At 36.7% G+C, this 20,190-nt stretch overlaps 1 protein-coding gene across 1 annotated transcript in view; it reads right to left on the bottom strand.

Moving 5' to 3' along the window:
• LOC114478848 (receptor-type tyrosine-protein phosphatase S-like) overlaps nucleotides 1–19,977 on the bottom strand; it is a 123,924-nt gene extending 103,947 nt beyond the window's left edge. Inside the window, 1 exon segment of the mRNA XM_028472137.1 lies at nucleotides 19,717–19,977. The gene's annotated coding sequence lies outside the window, so the exon portion shown is untranslated.
• Between the last annotated feature and the right edge of the window lie 213 nt (nucleotides 19,978–20,190).

Here is a 20,190-nt window from a genome sequence, read left to right as displayed (position 1 = left end):
CACCCTGTGGTAAGAAAGGAGCAAATCACCCTCTGACTAACGATTGATGGAATCAATGAAAAAAATGTGTATGAATCCATAATAACACTTTATCATGGTTAAAGAACAGAAAAGTAGATTTAGCGTAACATGGGCTCTTTAAGCAACACACACAAAAAAAATTCCTGAAAACAATATTATAAAAAGTATCAGGCCCAGACATATTTTTTCCCAAATGTACCTTTATGAAAATTTCCCCCACCTTGCTTCATAAATGATGGTATAGTCTGAAAAAGGCCATGAAGCAGTTTAAACAAATCAAAATGAGCGTACACTGTAAAGTGACTATTTGTGATTATTATAATTATGATTATGATGTGTTGGCCTCATTGGTTAATTGAATGTTGCTTTAGAGGAAAATTACATTTGAAAGTGTATGTTTGAAGTGCATAAATTAAAACCTTTAGATGATTGTGGTAATTACAGAGAATCAAGCGTCATTCAGAGAGAAGAGGAGAGATGAAATGAGTGTTTATACTTCCTCCCACTTCTTCTTTTTCAGTTTGTAAAGGAAATATTAATATATTATATATATATATATATGCTGAGTGATATTTCAATTACTTAAGACCATCTACATTCTTGTATACTTTGTGAACTATGTCAAAAATGTCTTTTTTTCCATATTTGTTCTCACATACTGTAAGTACTGTACATCCTCCATGGATTGTCTGATCCGACGGTAGGAATATCAATGTAGCATTAGCAAACGGACCAATAGCAGCTTTAGTTTCTGTTGTTATTGTGTATATTTTTCTCTCATTTTGTGTTTGTTTGTATATTATTTGAATCATGTTTTGTCATTTTGTGTATTTCTGTTGTCGCTTTGTATATATATTTTTGTCAGTCTGTGTTTTGTTTGTTGTTTTGTATCGTATAAGTCATTTGTTTTCTCGTTTGGTTTATTTTTCTCTTATTTTTTAGCTGTCGTTTAAGTTTTTAAGTCAATTTGTGTACTGTTGTCATCCTTTTATGCAGTCTTTTGTAATTGTTGTATGTTTTTTGGTGTAATTTTGTCTATTTTTGCTGTTTTCTGGATGTTTATATTGTCATTTTGTGCATTTGAGGGACACACAAAATGAAACCTTTAGATTTTCTCGACCCCTATTCCAATAATATGCTTTTAAATCCTTTAAAATAAGGCTAAATGTGTTGTTATCCACCTGAAATGACAGCAAAAGAAGGACACTTAGCAGACAATCCTTCACCTGACAGCTAAAGCTCTTCATTTGGAAAAAAAAAAAAAAAGCAAAAAGAACGTCCACATCATTAGAGACACCTCTACAATATTAAATATAATTATTTCACTAAGCCCAGAGATGGTAATTTCGTACACATTAGGGGCCACAAAAATGTGATTTTTCTGCTTCGAGGGCCCCAATTATCAACATTATTATCAGCATTTAGAATATTGTATTTTTGGATATATTTATTTTTTGTTATTCTTGTCTAGTTTTGTAGAGATTTGTGTATTTGTCGCTTTTTGTGTTTGGAGTCATTTTGTGTGTAAGTACACCCCCAGGTTTGCTTCTACAGTAAGTTTTGTATGTTTTTTGAGTAATTTTGTCTATTTATGCTGTTTTTCAATGTTTTTATTGTCATTTTGTGCGTTCGGGGGCCGCGCAAAATCAAACTGAGGGCTGCATGTGGCCCCTGGGCCGCAAGTTTTACATTTTTCAGTTACAATTCCATTTTCAATTATACATGTTCAATTACAATTCAATTATGACTACAGTGACGAGCATTACGTTCTCAATTACTATAGTTCAATTACAATTACTGAGCTTGAAATATATAAAATTGAAATTTTTGACACTTAACACTTGACCTTGACCTTCATATTTTGGCTCCAAAAAAGGACATCCTTGTCCCTATAAGATGACATACGTGTCATTAGTGCTGCATTAATAACCTAGAGGAGGAGTTTTAGGACAAAAATAATAAGAACTCCTATGATTACATTGTATTTGGCAATTGAAAATTGCCATAATTGACCCCAACCCTGCTTTAGATTTTCTGAACCTCTATTCCAGTAATACACTTTTAAATTCTTTACGATAAGCCCAAATGTGTTGTTATCCTCCTGAAATGACAGCAAAAGCACACTTAGCAGACGATCCTTCACCTGACAGCTAAAGCTCTTAATCTGGAAAAAAAGGCAAAAAGAACGTCCACATCATTGGAGACGCCTCTGTAATATTTACCCAAGTGAAACGCTAACAGCGAAGCTCGCTAACGTGCATGCATATTAATTTCCTGTCATCTTCCAACGACCTCGCTCTCACTCCGAGTGTTGCCTCCTCCTCAGAGGCAGCTGATCTTGGGGCGTAGCAGCTCATTACGCAGGCTGATGCTTGAGTCCTTGTCAACTCACTGTCCAATTAGCATATCCAAGGCTAGCTGCCTCTTATCCTAGCAGGAGGAAAGCAAGGCAGCGCCGTACATACAGTACATACTGATGTCCACATAGTTATGCACTTGCATGTACTCCCTTATGGCGAACAGCGCTGACACGTGAACAAAGTGGCCCATTGTGTAAATCGCCTAATAACAGATGCCAGTCTTTAATGCAAACATGTTTTGCTTCTTTTTACGTGGAAGCTAAACGCTGCTAATGAAGCTATTTTCTATTCATTACCGAGGCTTTTTAAACAGCACGTACACAGCCAGGGCCGGACACGCAGAGGCTAATTAGTCGGCTTGTTCTGGTGCAGGACTAAAGCCCCCCTGACAACAGAGACCACCTTCATCCTCCTTGATGGCGTCGCCACTATTCAGGCCATCATCATCACACTTTGGATCACAGCCTTTTGAAGCAGAAGTCCAAATAGCGTTAGCAGGCTTTTGTAATATTGAAACAACATTGGTTTTGAATGATTCTAGTGTAAAAAGATCCATACTTTAGTTTCTTTCTTTTCTCTTGTACGCAACTATAAAGACGATGTACAGAACAATTAAACTCCAAGACATATGTACATAATCATACAAGTTATCAATGTGTAGAGACTGAAAACACACAAAAAAATTACATTTACTGAAATTGAAACCAATATATTAAATATAATGTGGCTCAGACTTGACTGAATTTAATTACGCTTGCGTTAACTGTGGAAAATATTAATATGAATAATTATCAAAGGTGAAAAAATTACATTTTTTTTGATTCTCGAGAAAGTGTTGAATATGAATTAAAAGCAAAGTAAAGGGTAGAAAGGGCTGCGTTTGTCCTGAAGAAATAATGATTATCGTATCGATCCAAAAAATGTCCAAATCCATTTTGAATCATGTTTTGTAACAAAAAAAAACCATTTAATTGCGCTAACATATGCTTAGCATGATATATCGCAGTGTATATCATATTGTTTAGTATTGGGATACAGTATATCTTATCATGACCAAAATATCATGAATCGTATCATATCGTTAGATTCATGACAATGCACACCCCTACTAGTTAGCATAGCATAGACTGTCCTTTGGATAATTTATTATATAGAATGGGCGTGTCTTAACTGCTGCAAGAAACACACCCATAATCAAGGCATTTTTTGAATTCTCCCCCTAGTGGCAGGTCAAGAGAAAGCAGTTTAAAAACAGTTTAGGGGGTGTACTAAACCTGGGTTAGTATACCCCCAGGTTTTTGCTAGGGGCGTGGCTCCTAGAGTAGTTAAGACACGCCCCCACAGCACTGCACAGCTCCACATGGAGCTGTCAATCAATGCTCACTGAGGAAACCCAGTCCCTCCTCCCATCTTTTATAGGAGGGGTGGAGCCAACAGTGACAGTTAGTGACATCACTGATCTAGTCTCAACCAATAGCTATATTTGATTTTAATAGCTGTGTTTCCACCCATAGAGGGCAGTAACTCTGACATTTTATAACTAAATACGTCAAATACTTTGACTAAAATATGAAGAGTGGGACAAGGATCAATATACATTACATCATAGCTAATCATATATTTATTCAGCAGAAAAAAATTGGTTTTAGGGTGAACGTACACTTTAAATAACCTTTAAATGGAATCTTTCAATAAATCAATATGATTGCTGGCAAACATGGAGTTAATGTGCAGCGCTGCACGCCGTTACCATGTGTACGCTATCAACCATCCTCCTTCATTATTTGCCTAAGTAAAAAAATCCCGGGTCCCCTGTGGGGTCCTTATTAATTTCCTGGAGACGCATTGTTGTGTTTGCCCGAGATCCAATTCTCCTGCGCTGCCATGGTATCACCTGTCTAGTTTGGTCACATGATATGTCGTCCTCTGAGAGCTCATTACCCCACGACTACTGCTACACTGCTGCAACCTCACATGGGATCCACTATAGAACATTACCATACATTACACACTCTGCAGTGTTTAGTGAAGTCCAGCAACAAGAAGAAAAAAGGAGATTAGTGTCAGTCATCGTCCACTTATGGCTGCTTGTTCTACTGATAGATACTGTAAACCCTATTAATGTAGGATACGTGTCTACAAAGATTTTATCATCCTGTCGCTTTTAAATGATCAACCGTCCACTTCCATTTTAGTTTATTACAATAATTTACTAAAACCATGATAAAGCTGTTATTAAGTTAGTGACATGTGGCTCTTTATGTCTTCATTTTAATCATCATTCCACCAGAAAACAAAAAAAGTAACATTTTTAACCTCTTTTTGCCTTTTTCTTTGGCCATTTTGCAACTTCCTTTGTCCCATTTTTGCCCCTTTTTTCAGATTTTAACTCCTTTTGCCAATAAATATCCCTTTTCCTCATTTTTGTTTATTTATGAAAGTTCATTTTGACACTTTTATCCAATTTTTGTCATTCTTTAACCATTTTTTGCCACTTTTCATCCAAATAAGCTACATTTGGCTCATTAAATAACACTTTTTTCCCTGCATTTTGACTTGTTTTCTTCCACATTTTTGCCCTTTTTCACTATTATTTGCCACATTTTTCTCATTTAAGCTATTTTTTTGCCATTACATGTCACCTGTTTCCTCTTTTTTGTCAATTTTATTGCCACTCTTGACTGCTTTTGGTCCATTTTAGTCACTTTTCACTCTTTTCTTGCCACGTTTTGGACACTTTTTTTTTTTTTTTTTAGATTTTAGCTTCCTTTTGCCAATAAGTATCACTTTTTCCAAATATTTGTCATTTTTGAAAGTTCCTTTAATCACTTTTATCAAATTTTTGTTGATTATTTAACCATTTTTTTTGCCACTTTTCATCCAAATAAGCTACATTTGGCTCATTAAATAACACTTGTTTCCTTTTTTCACTACATTTTGACATCAGACCTTGTTAAACTACCTCACTCCTTAATTACTTTTGCACTTTTTTCATAAAACATACTGGACACTTTTAGGAACTGAACAGAATCAGAATATTTTGTAGAAACAAAAGTTAAACTTTTTTGAAAAATGTAATTTGACAGTTTGAAGAACATACCACTTGTTTTTTATATTTGTACAGTTAGTTACCGTTTACTTGTTCTCACAAGTTTAAAATAAATAAATAAATAAATTGTATTTCATATAATTTTGTACTTGTAAATATTGATATTGTGATATATTGCGATATATATCATATTGTTTAGTTTTGGGATATATTGTATCGCGACACCCAAATTATGAATCATATCGTCACATTCATGACAATGCACACCCCTAATATTTATAATTATTTCACTGAGCCCAGAGATGAGCCACAAAAACAAGATTTGTTTTGCTCTGAGGGCATTCATACAGCATTTAGAATATTTAATATAATACAGGAAAGAATCAGCTTATATTTTTGTTGTCATTATTATTTTTCTCTTATTTTGTCACAGTCTTGTGTGTTTTCTACGTGATTTTGTGAATTTTAGTCAACTTTCTAGTATTTTAGTCATAAAGTTTAATTTTCTGTGCTTTTGTTGTCATTTTCTACTTTCTTTTTTTGTCATTCTTGTCTCGTTTTGTAGTGACCTTGTGTGTGTGTTTTTTTGTATTTTTCTGTCACTTTTCAAGGTCATTTTGTGCATTTACTTCAGAGGCCGTCGTGTCGCTAAACCAGCCACTGCACGACTTCCTGATAAAGATAAGATTTGCGACGGCAAAAATGACAAGAGAAAGTGTTGAATATGAATTAAAAGCAGAGTGATGGGGTAGAAAGGGCCGCGTTTGTCCTCTGTGCGTATTCAGAAGTGAAGAAATCAAACTCTTGTCAAGGGTAACGGACTCGTGCATGGATGCGTTTCACTCTTGACTACCCATTACTTTCCATCCACAGTGCAGGATCCCCTCAGACAAACAGAGGAATCATCAAATGTCACTAATCAATGTTAGTCTGGATGGCTTTGGCAGGAACACCAAAAAACACTCCAACACACGACTAGCCATTGATCATAAGAGTCCAATCTTCTTTTATTGGTTTTTGGGACATTATTTCTCTTGTATCTGCCTGGCCTTTTATTTCCCTGATGTAATGAATCTGTTCGTTTACAAACTAGTAGATTATAAATATCACTACAAACCTTACAGACCGTACAGCTCACAACACTTCCAGCAATTCCCAACATTATCCAGACCCTCCCTTCCATACAGCTCAGTAAAAACAAACTCTATTCATTAGTAAATACAATATGTATCATGTAAATATACAGAGGTGTAAAGAGTTCCGATATATTCTACTCACGTAGAAGTACTGTTACTTGATTGAAATTGTAATCAAGTACAAGTACAAGTTGGAACTTAATTTATTTTCCACAAAGGCATCGGTTATAAAACAAAATATATTTCAAAATAAAATAACACCAATAAATAATATGCAAAATTTAAAAAAAATGTATCAGGCTCTAAATATAGATACATTAATGAATTCTAAAACTGAGAAAATAACCTTCATTTAATGCTGTTTTGGTGCCGTACATTAGGTTTAGTCTGATTGGTCGGCTATGATGTGATGCGTAACGGTTGGTTGTAGAAATGTAATGAATAACTTAAATTCTTTTAAAACGGACTTCAGTACAAGTTAAATTAGAAATATACTCAAAAATGTACAAGTACCCAAAAAAGCAACTAATGTACTGTAACGTGAATACTTGTAATCCATTACTTTCACCTCTGGTAAATAGATATGTATCCTGTCAATAAATTATTGAATTAATCCATAATAATTCCATCATCTCACCAAATAATTTCCAGATTAGTAAAGTTTTAAAAGTAAAAAAGTAAAGTGCATATGACTCACAACAACCACTGCCTCCTCCACGTTGATTCACACAAAGCTTTTCTTTATCCAACCACTCTTTATATTTAGGATTCATGAGGCACAGACTTTATATCTACACATTATGAGTTTTATCAACAATAACAAGGCACTGAAAACCCGTAGGTGGAAGCAGCAAACCAACATGATTCCAATTTAAATGATTTCTTCAATTTAACTAAGCTAAGATATTTATGATTTTCTGGATTTTTTGGTAAATGTTCTATAACTAAATAGTTTTTGTGTATAAAATAAAAAACGGCATTTATTAAAATACATTCCAGAGAAGTGAAAACTTATAAACAGAGCAACTGATGAAGCTGATGAATTTAGTTTGAAATAGTTTTTCTACATAGCAGTTTATAAATTGGGTCAGACGATGCTATCTGTAGCAGCGCTTCTAGCCCCGCCCACATCCTCTACCACCAAGCGTGGTCGACTGTCACTACAATCATTTATCACTGACTGTCATCTTGTTAAGTGTGGATTGGAGACACTGTCTGCTCCACTAGGATCGTTGTCCCTGCTAGCTGCTACATGTTAGCATTGAGGTACTAGCTGCTACATGTTAGCATTGAGGTGCTAGCTGCTACATGTTAGCATTGAGGTGCTAGCTGCTACATGTTAGCATTGAGGTGCTAGCTGTTACATGTTTAGCATTGAGGTACTAGCTGCTACATGTTAGCATTGAGGTGCTAGCTGTTACGTTAGTAATGAGGTACTAGCTGCTACATGTTAGCATTGAGGTGCTAGCTGCTACATGTTAGCATTGAGGTGCTAGCTGCTACATGTTAGCATTGAGGTGCTAGCTGTTACATGTTTAGCATTGAGGTACTAGCTGCTACATGTTAGCATTGAGGTGCTAGCTGTTACGTTAGTAATGAGGTACTAGCTGCTACATGTTAGCATTGAGGTGCTAGCTGCTACATGTTAGCATTGAGGTGTTAGCTGCTACATGTTAGCAATGAGGTACTAGCTGCTACATGTTAGCATTGAGGTGCTAGCTGCTACATGTTAGCATTGAGGTACTAGCTGCTACATGTTAGCATTGCGGTACTAGCTGCTACATGTTAGCATTGAGGTACTAGCTGCTACATGTAAGTATTGAGGTGTTAGCTGCTACATGTTAGCATTGAGGTGCTAGCTGCTACATGTTAGCATTGAGGTGTTAGCTGCTACATGCTAGCATTGAGGTACTAGCTGCTACATGTTAGCACTGCGGTACTAGCTGCTACATGTTAGCACTGAGGTGCTAGCTGCTACATGTTTAGCATTAAGGTGCTAGCTGCTACATGTTAGCATTGAGGTACTAGCTGCTACATGTTAGCATTGAGGTGCTAGCTGCTACATGTTAGCATTGAGGTACTAGCTGCTACATGTTAGCATTGTGGTACTAGCTGCTACATGTTAGCACTGAGGTGCAAGCTGCTACATGTTTAGCATTAAGGTGCTAGCTGCTACATGTTAGCATTGCGGTACTAGCTGCTACATGTTAGTATTAAGGTGCTAGCTGCTACATGTTGGCATTGAGGTACTAGCTGGTACATCTTTAGCATTAAGGTGGTAGCACCTTAATGCTACCAGTGGATCATCGCTACAAAGCTGCGATGATCCACAAACTCTTTCTTGCACAAACTTTTCACACAACTGTTCTTTAGTTTTCCATCCAGTGTTTTAATTTAAACTAAAATTAACAACTTCTCCTCTGGTTCTCCTGTTTCTTGTGTTGTGGTCTGTGCATCAATATTATGGGTCTACCAGGAACTTGTGAAATGAGAACGGTTCTGTGCTGTTTGGAGTGAAAAAAATAAAAAAGCCAAATAACTGCGTTATTTTTATTTTATTTTTTTTTGTTCGTTATTTTTAAGTGAAGTTAAGTTTAAGTTACTAACTAAACTTAACTGGTCTTTGACTATTTTTTTTTTAAATGTTAACAAAAACTATATTAAACACGACGACGACAAAAAAAGAAACTATGATTTTGTCACATGGGTCGAAATCCAATCAGAGCTGTTGTTTTTGTCGTCATTTTGTGTTCAAGTGTTTTTTTTGTGTATCTTCATTACCATTTTGTGTACTTTAGTTGACATTTTGTGCATTTTAATATCATTTTGTGTTTTTCTGGAGTTTTGTGTTATGTTGGGCTTCATATGACTTCCAACTTCATGAAATACTATTTTGTTTTGGGGGCCGCATAAAATTAGACCGAGGGCCGCATGTGGACCCCTGTTGTACACAGATAGGCATCGTTTTTCTGCTGAACGCCAACATCAGGATGCAAAGAGTTCAGCATCAGCATCAGCATCAGCATCAGCATCAGCATGCTGACGTACCTGCTGAGGCAAGTGTTACATCTGATAATGACTTCCAGACACACTATAGGCAAATATAGACAAAGCATGTTATAGGATGTTACATTTAACACGAGTCGCTGCATTGGTTCAAGTGGAAAAACTTACTACAATTCACTGGTCGTAACGTTGAAACAATGGACGCCTCAACACGTAGAAAGTCAGTTAGTGTTTAACAAGAATTTATGGAGCGTAAATGTTGATTTAATTCAATCCAGCTGTGCTGCAGCTCAGAAAGACAGAGACAACCTTCAATTGGTTCTGGTTCACTTAGAGTAGGGGTTCTCAACCTTGGGTCGCCAGATGCCTTTAAGAAACCAAGAATATATATATATTTTTTTAACAATTTGAGCCCATTTTTTGCTTATTTTTACCATTTTTCTGCAACTACATTAAACTCACCATATTTTAACCAATTTTCTTCACTTTTTCTTGCCATATTTTTGTTCCTTTTAATGCATTTTTTCTACATTACTCCCACTTCTGACACTTCTCCATTAAATTTAATTTTTTCCATTTTCCACCACTTTTCCACCTAATGTCACATATGTTGACCCATTATTGTCACTTTTAACCTTTTTTCACCATATTTATTGCATTTTTTTTTTTTGACAATTTTGTGCATATTCACAATTTCTCGTGACCATTATTTGCCACTTTAAAATAATTGTTCCAATATTGACACTTTAAACCCTTTTTTTACCACTTTTTCTGTCTGTTTTTGTCCACTCTAACTTGGAACTTTTAACCACAGACATTTTTTAAATCCCATTTCACCTCCTTTTCCACCATTTTTGGTCACTTTGAACCCATTTGATTTCTGATTAAAACCAGGATTTCTTTCTTTAAGATGACTATAATAATAATAATAAACGTTCCCGGACAACAGTGGATATTATTCAGATGAATAAATAAATAAATGTGGTTATCACAGATTCATAGAACAATGGATCATTATTTTGCTCTCCCATTCAGGTACAGTGGGGGTACCTGGTGACAGTCTCGGGGGGGAGGGGTCACGAGCTGAAAAGGTTGAGAACCACTAAGGTAACCAGAATTGTTTGATTTATTCATCATTATTTGCTTTTTAATTTGTTTCATTTAAAAAAATAAAAAACAAAATGAAAAATAAAAATCAACATATGTTGAATTTCAACCACTTTATTCAACATCAACAAATATTTCAGCAATTTTATTTTTTCCTCTCCATGCTTTGATGATTTCACACGCACCAAATAGAAGCGTCTCACAGCATGAGTTGAAAACACTCCAAAAAGGCTCGAAGCAAGGTGTAAAAAATAGCATGCCATTTGAAGATTTATTAATTTTTATTTTTTGGAGGGGGGGGGGGGGGGGGGGGGGGGGCTGCCACATCCTCACACTCAACAGTTTTTGATGAGTCAGTTGGACTGCTGCTTTATCAGCCTAGTTGTCAGTCAGTCCTTCCCTTCTAATGACTGCTGTCAGTCAGCCATGTAACTGTCACACTGAGTCAATGGAGGCTGATCGTCATTCTTTCCTTTCCTTGCTTTTTTTTTTTTTTTTTTTTACATCGACACATGACGACATTTTTTTAGTGCAGTCAGTGTATGTTTTGGTCATTGAATTTTCCGTTCAGAAAAGAAAATCCAAAAACAAAAAAAACATTATTTGATTTTCGTTTTCAAATTGAAAAACTAAAAATTAAATTTAAGGCATATTTCTTTATCAGGGGCAAGACGGGATAGACAAAACCAAAAAACACAAAAACCAGAGGACAAAAACAAAAAAAATTGCTTGTTACGGTGAGAAAGGAAGTTGTTCTTTCAAAATAAGAGACATATTTTGAATAAATTACTTCAAACTTGTGGTCATAAATCAAAGCATCTTATGTATAAATAACTGAATTGGAAAATAAATTCTTAATCATTAATAATAGTTTAAAAAACGAGTTGTAATAATTTTAACCAATTTGAAAGTTTAATTAAGGTTCTAATTTATCCTGCAGTTCTTTTATTTTGATGCTGGATTTTTTAAACCAAAACCTACATTTGTGTTTTTTTTTTTTTTTTTTTTTTTTTCTGAAAACAGATGAAATTGTCACACATTTTACCTTAATAAAGAATAAGCAATATCTTTGATGATTCCATTTTTTTTACATCGACACGTGCAGATCTAAAAGATTAGAGCAAAAAAACGTCCAAATACTGTGAGTTTTGGAGCTGAAACACAGTGAACGCTCTCTCTTGCATCAGTGGAGATGTCTTCAGGTGTGGCAGTTGTGATGGAAAGAAAAGCAAACGTCTGAAGAAAAGAGGAGGAGGACGGAGGAGAAGACGAAAAAGAAGAGAAGCAGTGTGCATGTGTGCATTATTCATCCCTGCTGACACATCACAATCTGTGATTCATCTGGACCAGGGCATCAGTTAAGTCACAACCTATCGCTAAGCCTTCACTCATACGTGCACACACACACACACACACACACACACACACACACACACACACACACACACACACACACACACACACACACACACACACACACACACACACACATTGTATAATATAATGTGTGTTATATTATACAATTTATTTATTGTCAATCAGTGCCGTTTTTGATTTTTTTTTTCAGTATTTTTGTCATTTTGTGCATGTTTTAATTTGTATATGATGTCCTTTTGTGTGTTTTTTTAATCTCTTTTGTGCATTTTTGGGGTTTTTGTTGTTGATATTTTGTTTTTAGAGTTATTTTATATTTTGTATTATGTGGGCCTTCAATATACTTCCAGTTAGTGATCGACCGATTCATCGGCTGGCCCATTTATTGGCCGATTTTTGTGTATCGGCATCGGCCGCTGCTGCGTTCGCCGATCCACTTCATATACTGAGCCACAGGCTGCTCCGTGTTGCTGCAGACAGTGGCTGCAGAGTGTAGAGCCCCTCCCCCCACTAGCAAAGCGTGAAGGAAGCTCTTCAACCCTAATGGCAAGTTTTAAACTATCAAAGCATCTTTTACCTGTTTAACTTAGCGTTGTTCCGTGGTTCCATGTGTTGTTGTCGCAGTTGTATTTAACGAGCAGCTGGCTGGAGGTTTGGCGCGTAATTTCTTGAATTATAGTGGATTTGTCTTGGGGGCCGCACAGAATTAGACCAAGTGGTGCATGTGGCCCCTGGGCCACCAGTTGCCTATGTCTGCCATGTGAGAATGGTTAAAAAAGCAATGTAGAGATAATTAAACAAAAGCACATTATTTTGTGTTATGTCTTCCTAAGCTTGTGGAATAATATCAATTTATGACATATTACTTTTTGAGTTACAAAATTTAATTTTTTTTTTTTTTTTTCTTACCATGTCTGCATAATATATGTGTCCGTAACCATCATGGACTCTTTCAAATTCCTTTGCACAAACACATCAATAACACATTGAAATAAAAACAGCAGATAAAAAAAGCCAATAAAAGACTCAAAAAGTTCAGAGTCAGACACAACATTCAGTTTTACACAGACATAAGTGAGAGTTTCCTCACATCATCAATAATAGTCTGGTACGCAAACTTGGACAATCATTCACGCACAAAACTCCAACGTATAATCAACAAATCACTGGCCAAACGTTCCCATCTATAGAGACTTTGAATCACACAGTAAGCATTGAAAATAACCTCAGACCACACACACCCTGCTCACCACCTGTTCACACTCATGCCCTGTGGGAGGAGCTACAGGTCTTTGATAGCCAACTCAGCAACATTTAGGAACAGTTTTTTCCCTTCTGCCATATGGACACTAAGCAAATACTTCAAGTAACTTTTATCTGTAATACTGCATTGTTTAACTGTCTGTATGTGTGTAACTATAGTATGTACTGTATGTAACTGACACAAGAGACGTGAGCATGATGGTCTGTACCCGAAACAAATTCAACCAACTCTGTTGTGTGGTCATTAATAAATGATTCTGAAAACACTACAGTTAAAATAAATGTTGGAGACTGGCTACAACTCTACAATTTCTACTGCTTGTATTTTTTATTTCAAACTCGAGGTGCGCACAAACACAAACACTCGTGGTGCTCACAGACAAACACTTGTGGTGACACAAACACTCGTGCGTGCACGCAAACACTCATGGTGTGCGCACACAAACACTCGTGCGCACACACAAACACTCGTGCGCACACACAAACACTCGTGCGCGCACACAAAAACTCATGGTGTGCGCACACAAACACTCATGGTGTGCACACACAAACACTCGTGGTGTGCGCACACACTAATGCGCGCACATACAAGCACTCAGCGCACAGATACAAACACAACAAATTTCTTTTTCAATTTGTTGCGTCGTGGGATTTATGGTCACTGACCGTGTTGCAGAGCCATTTGATTCACCTGCAGAGCTTTGTGTGTACGCGCACAAGTGTTTGTGCGCGCGCGCACACATACACTCGTGGTGCGCGCAACACAAATACTCGTGATGCGTGCACACACATGCACTCGTGGTGCGCGCACGCACTAATGCGCACACACACAAACACTCATGCGCGCACACATACACTCGTGATGCGCACACACAAACACTTGTGTGCGTACACACAAAGTTCTGCAGGTGAATCAAACGGCTCGGCAACACGGTCAGTGACCATAAATCCCACGACGCAACAAATAGAAAATGAAATTCGTTGCCAACACTTTTAATAGTTGATTTTTATCGATTCGATCGATTTGTTGTTGCAGCTAGACTAGAGTCAATCATCAACACGACTTATAGCCCAGAGGCCGTCATACACATGTCTTTATGATGCTTTGTTCATTTTTTAACCTGATAAATAACCTGGAAACATAATATCTAAACACTACACCATCATAACGCCAGTTTCTAACATATTTCATGTTGTATTATATTATAATTGGACTATTGACCATTTCAATCCCTGGACTGACAAAATCCACTAATCACGGTAATAAAACATTTAATAATAAAGCATTTATTAAATCATGCAATCCAGTGCACGTTCATTCAAAGTCACACATGCTTCCTTCTTCTATTTCCTGCTATCATTACAGTGTATGAAATCATTACAGCCGTGTGCACGCTCATAAAAAATGCTATTACAGCTGCTTGCGTGTGTTGTTCCCACGTGACCACGAGCATGTGTGCAGTGCATCAATAGTCTGATGGAAATCAATATCACAATAAAAGAAAGAGACATTCATCATAATGAGCAGACAGGCCTAAGGTAGATGATACGTAAGCAGTGGCACAAAAAACAATCAAACACATGTTGAGTGCAATAAAAAAAGACTTTAAAAAAGCATCAAAAATCCATCGTTAGTTCGTGGTTTGTTAAAAAATGTAATTAACTAAAATGTAATTATTAATACAATGCTAAATATGTTAGATTATGTTTTTATTAGTATAAAATAACTGTTTAAATATATTGTTTAACAGATTCCTCTGTTGTCAATGTTGTTGTTTTTTTTACAATAAAACTTGTTTTTGTACGTTTTGTAAAAATGCTAAAGATAGAATTTGCAGATTCCTCTGATGTTGTTTTTTTTTTTTTTTTACAATAAAACATGAATTTTTGTAATTATAGTAAAAACTGCAAAAGATAAAATTTGCTCATAACGTGTACATTTTAATGTCCTTTTTAATTTTTATTTTTTTTTTAAAGGACAAAACACAAGTTTCAGTATGGAAATCTATTAGTCTAAATGTTCTTTGTGCGTTTCAGGTGTTTTTATTTTCACAGTTTTTGTCAGCCCTGGTTAATGGTTAATAGGAGTATATGAGCATAATAGCAGACCTAAGCTTTCTGTTTCAGAAGCTTTGAAAAGGTTAATTAGTCCATTTCTGTGTTCTCACCGCATGGCAACACACACACACACACGCACGCACACACACACACACACACACACACACACACACACACACACACGCACACACACACGGAATCTTAGCCGTAGGTGTTGATATTTTCTCTTTCTTTCTTTTTTCCACCTGACTGACTGGTGCAAAACCAATAAGGACGTCGACTCGCACAGGTGGCAAAACCCAAAGAATTATTCCAATCTGCACAGGGGAAATTAGTTTGAGGTGGAAGAAATGAGTGTAATGTTAGAGACGGGCTTGGGGTCAATTATAATTAGGGCCCGAGCACAACGGTGCGTAGGACCCTATTGTAATGCACCTCGTTTTTATAATTCTTATTCTTATAGATGAAATTAGGGCCTAAACATCTTCAAAAACACATGAAAATTTGAACGCATATTAGGACAGGCAAAAAATGTTATATTTTGGGGGACTTGCACATGTGAATGGCAAAATGACTCAATAGCGCCCCATTGAAGTGTTTTTGCTCCCAGCTGAGACTGATGACATCATCACTGTGGAACTTCTACGAAATTCTGAATAATTCTGACATCGTCACTGTAGAGAGTGATGATGTCAGAATTCTTCAGTGTACTGAACGACTATTACTTCAGTACACTGAGGATTTCCCTGTTCTGGGTAAAAACTGTTATTTCTTTCTACCACAACAGGATTCTCACCAGGAGTTTATCACAGCATAGGGGGATCGAGTGAGCACGAAGCTTATGGTAGTTATTAAAAAAAACGAGTTATGGCTTAACCCAATCATCATTCATAGTCATAGCGCCACCTATTGGTTAAAGTAAATCATAGACATTATATTTGTACAGAACATTGCAGGAAAGTTTGTGATATAATCCTGAAAATGATCAGCTACGTCTCAACACTTTAACATTTGTGCCACACCCCGACATGCAACACACCTCAACGTGCACCACGTCATGACATGCGTGTGGTTGTGAGAACCCGTTCAACGCTGCTGGCAGATTTAACTGTCAATGTAATTGTGCTTTTTTTGCTCTTGTAATCGTGATTGAACTGTAATTTAGTTCAGTTAATTGACTTTGTAATGGATATTCTATAAAAACTGTCAATTACAATTTAATTAAATGCAAAACATATTAATATATTATGATGTGTTTCATATCAAATGTACCGTTTTTTAAAAAAAAAACCTCAGACAGCCACACTAATGGATAAAGAAACCTAACAATGTATAATAGATAATGTATTTTAAACCAGTTATCATAAGAGATGCTAACAGAAAACTAACACAAGAGGAAGGTTACATTTTATGGTTTATTTTCTAATAAAGGCTCAGTTATTGTGATTAATTGTAATGGAACTTTAATAATTGAGAATGTAATTGTAACTGACTTTCAGGGGAAAAAATCATTTTATATCAATTTTTATGCATTGTTTGTTTCTCTTGTGTTAAGTATGGATTAACTATTGTTCCAGTTATAATTTACTGTGTGGAAATTCTGTGAGTTTTACTCCACGCTTGGTGCTTTGTTTTATCAGTATTTATTGTGTTATTTGTCATACCTGTTCTCTTTTGTCATGTTATGTTCTCACTGTATTTAATACATTTTACATTCTGAGTTGCCTTTTAAAATGACACCAGATGAAAACCAGCCTCTTTTGGCTAACTCTGGCTCATTTACAGCATGTAATGTGCTTTTAAATAATCAATAAATACAAATTCTAATTGTAATTTCAATTTCAAAAATGTCAACCAACGTAATCAAAATTTAACATGAATAAATGAAGACGTAATTGTAATTTAAAAATGAAATTCATGAGGCCTTTGACATGAAAACCAAAACTGAGAGAACACGTCATCTGATGAATTAATATCGGGCGTCATTATGCTAACGATGAAAGTGTGTTAAACACTATTTATGCACTGGATAGATATCGTACACGTGCCTGGATGAGAAAAAAACTCATATTTCACTTAAAAAAATCACCAAAAAAGGATGACAACGTCAATATCGCGTGTACTCCTTCTTTGGCAAGGGTTGAAACAAAATCAGGAGGTCCCTCTTAAAAAGATAACCGTCCATGCGTGAAAATAGTTGATTAAAATCATTAGAGACGTGGAAATGGTCTGGAACAATAACCAGCAAACGGGAGGTGCCCCAGGGAAAATTAGCCATCTGTGTATTCATTGTATGAGGAGGAAAACACACATGAAGAAAAACACTCCATGCAGGAGATAAATATGGCTACACAAGCATGAGATGTTTGGGATGATTTCATCTTAAACAAGTGCTGTATATACAGTAGCCTTAGGACAATGTGTCAGAAGAAATGGATGTATTTTAAAAAATAAAATAAAAATACATACATGCACGCATGAGTCGCGTCTGCTAATGATGAATTCATCCATGATTAATTATAGACATGAAAAACCAATGGAAACATGCAACATGCCCTAATATGTGTGTGTGTGCAGATGGGGGATTGTTTTAAATCATGCTTGTGAGTGGCAGATGCAGCACATATCCTACTTCCTACTCTATTGTCTGGGGGGGGGGGGGGGGGGGGGGTGCTTCTGCAAACAAGTCCATCCGTGTTACCACCTGGTGCCTTAATACAGTGGCTCTCAACCTTTTCAGCCCACGACCCCCAAAATAAAGGTTCCAGAGACCGAGGCCCCCCCCCCACCAGAAATACAATGGGTTAAAAGAGACCAAATATGGTGGAAAAAGTGGTGAAATTGGTTAAAAGTTGCAAATTAGAGTGGGCAAAAAACAGATGGGAAAAAGTGGTAAAAAGTTAATGTAATTTAAAAAGTAGGAATAGTTAGTTTAAACAGGACCATCTATAAGGGGGAATAAAGGAGAGATTTTTGGGGTCCATCCATAAAGTCAGTAAAATGATGGTCCATTGTTCTATGAATCTGTGATAACCACATTTATTTATTTATTCATCTGAATAATATCCACTGTTATCCAGGAACGTTTATTATTATTATTATAGTCATCTTAAAGTAGGTTAAATGTGACCAGAAATTGTGGAAAAAGTGGTGAAATGGGATTAAAAAAACCACAGAAATTGGTCAAAAGTTGCAAATTAGAGTGGACAAAAACTGACAGAAAAAGTGGTTGAAAGGGTTCAAAGTGTCAGTATTGGAACAATTAGTTTAAACTGGTAAATAATGGACATGACAAATGGTGAATGTGGTTAAATAGGCAAAAATATTCATGAAATATGGTGAAAAGAGGTTAAAAGTGACAATAATGGGTCAAACTATGTGACATTAGGTGGAAAAGTGGTGGAAATGGTTTATAAGTGGAAAAAATTGTGATGTGGTAAAAATGCATTAAAAGGAGCAAAAATTAAAAATGAAAATAGGTTGATGTAGTTGCAGTAAAAGCCTAAAAATAATCATTTAAAAATGGGTTACTATTCTGAGTTTCTTAAAGGTACCTGGCGAACCCTTCCCAGTGTTTTGCGACCCCAAATGGGGTCCCGACCCCACGGTTGAGAACAAATGCCTTAATACACCAATTCCTATTCTGATATCAGGACAATATTGGATTTATAGGTTTAAATATGTTTATATATATATATATATATATATATATAGGTGAGGACACTGACATGATTATTATAGGATTTTTGCTTTTTCTCAGGCACTGAAATAGAATAACAATAGATTAACAGATTATTTACTACATGTTTCGTTCTTCTTTTTTTAGATATCCTTGAGACATCTACAGGAGACATTCGTGCTTCCTTTTTAAATGCATTTATGTAAGTGTCAGAATATTACTCCTGACACTAGATATAGACAATGATTCACATCCTGATGGAGGAGTCATTGTTGGAAACAACATGGATTTATTTTTATTTTTTTACAGTGAATGAATGAAAGAGTGAATATGGAACAAAGACTTTGCCAGTGTGCCCGGGTCTCCTTCCTCACGGTGCCCAGCCAACAATAAGGCGGGGTGACGGGGGGACGCGAACCCACAGCGCAATGCCAACAACCAGCCAATACACATCCCCCTTCTATGTATCTACAAAATAAAATAACCAAACTCTAAAAGTGTGACTGATAAACAAGATCAAAACAGTTGTTAATTACTAAGTGGAATAATAACACCAACAAGCATCATGGGTGGGGTGTAGACCACCATCACCACCACCTCCACCACGGTTATACAAAAGCCGACAGTCAGGAGCCATGCACGGGTGTGTAATTGTGTAATTACCGCGGAAGGTGGTGGAGCTCCGTGTTCTCCACAGACTGCTGGAATCATGTGGGTGGATGAATGTAATCCACTCAGATAAAGAAAGGTCTGCCTTTGTGGGGTTGATGCATGCACACATCGCCCGGTGTGGAGTGTGGAGACCCCCCTACCTCCACCAGCCCCAGCAGCAGCCCCTACACCACGGTCTGTCCGGAGCCCAGCGCAGGTTTATGGATGGTTGATGTCATTGATCCTCCGTGGCTTCCTCCCTCTGTGCCCTCCTCCTCTTCCTCTCCCCCATCCTCTCTCTCTCTCTCTCTCTCTCTCTCTCTCTCTCTCTCTCCCCCCCCCCCCTTACCTCCCCCCGCCCCCAAACACATGACGTGATGCAGGAAAGATCTCCAATAGCAACAGCATCCCCCATCACCCCCATATTACCCCCATTACCACCCCGAGCATATACACTCCATCTCCCCCAGCCCCTATAACTGGATC

This window comes from Gouania willdenowi, chromosome 17 (assembly GCF_900634775.1).
Source record: "Gouania willdenowi chromosome 17, fGouWil2.1, whole genome shotgun sequence".
Taxonomy (NCBI): Eukaryota; Metazoa; Chordata; class Actinopteri; order Blenniiformes; family Gobiesocidae; genus Gouania; species Gouania willdenowi.
The sequence above is the reverse complement of the archived record's forward strand: the minus strand, read 5'-3'. Positions and strand labels throughout refer to the sequence as shown.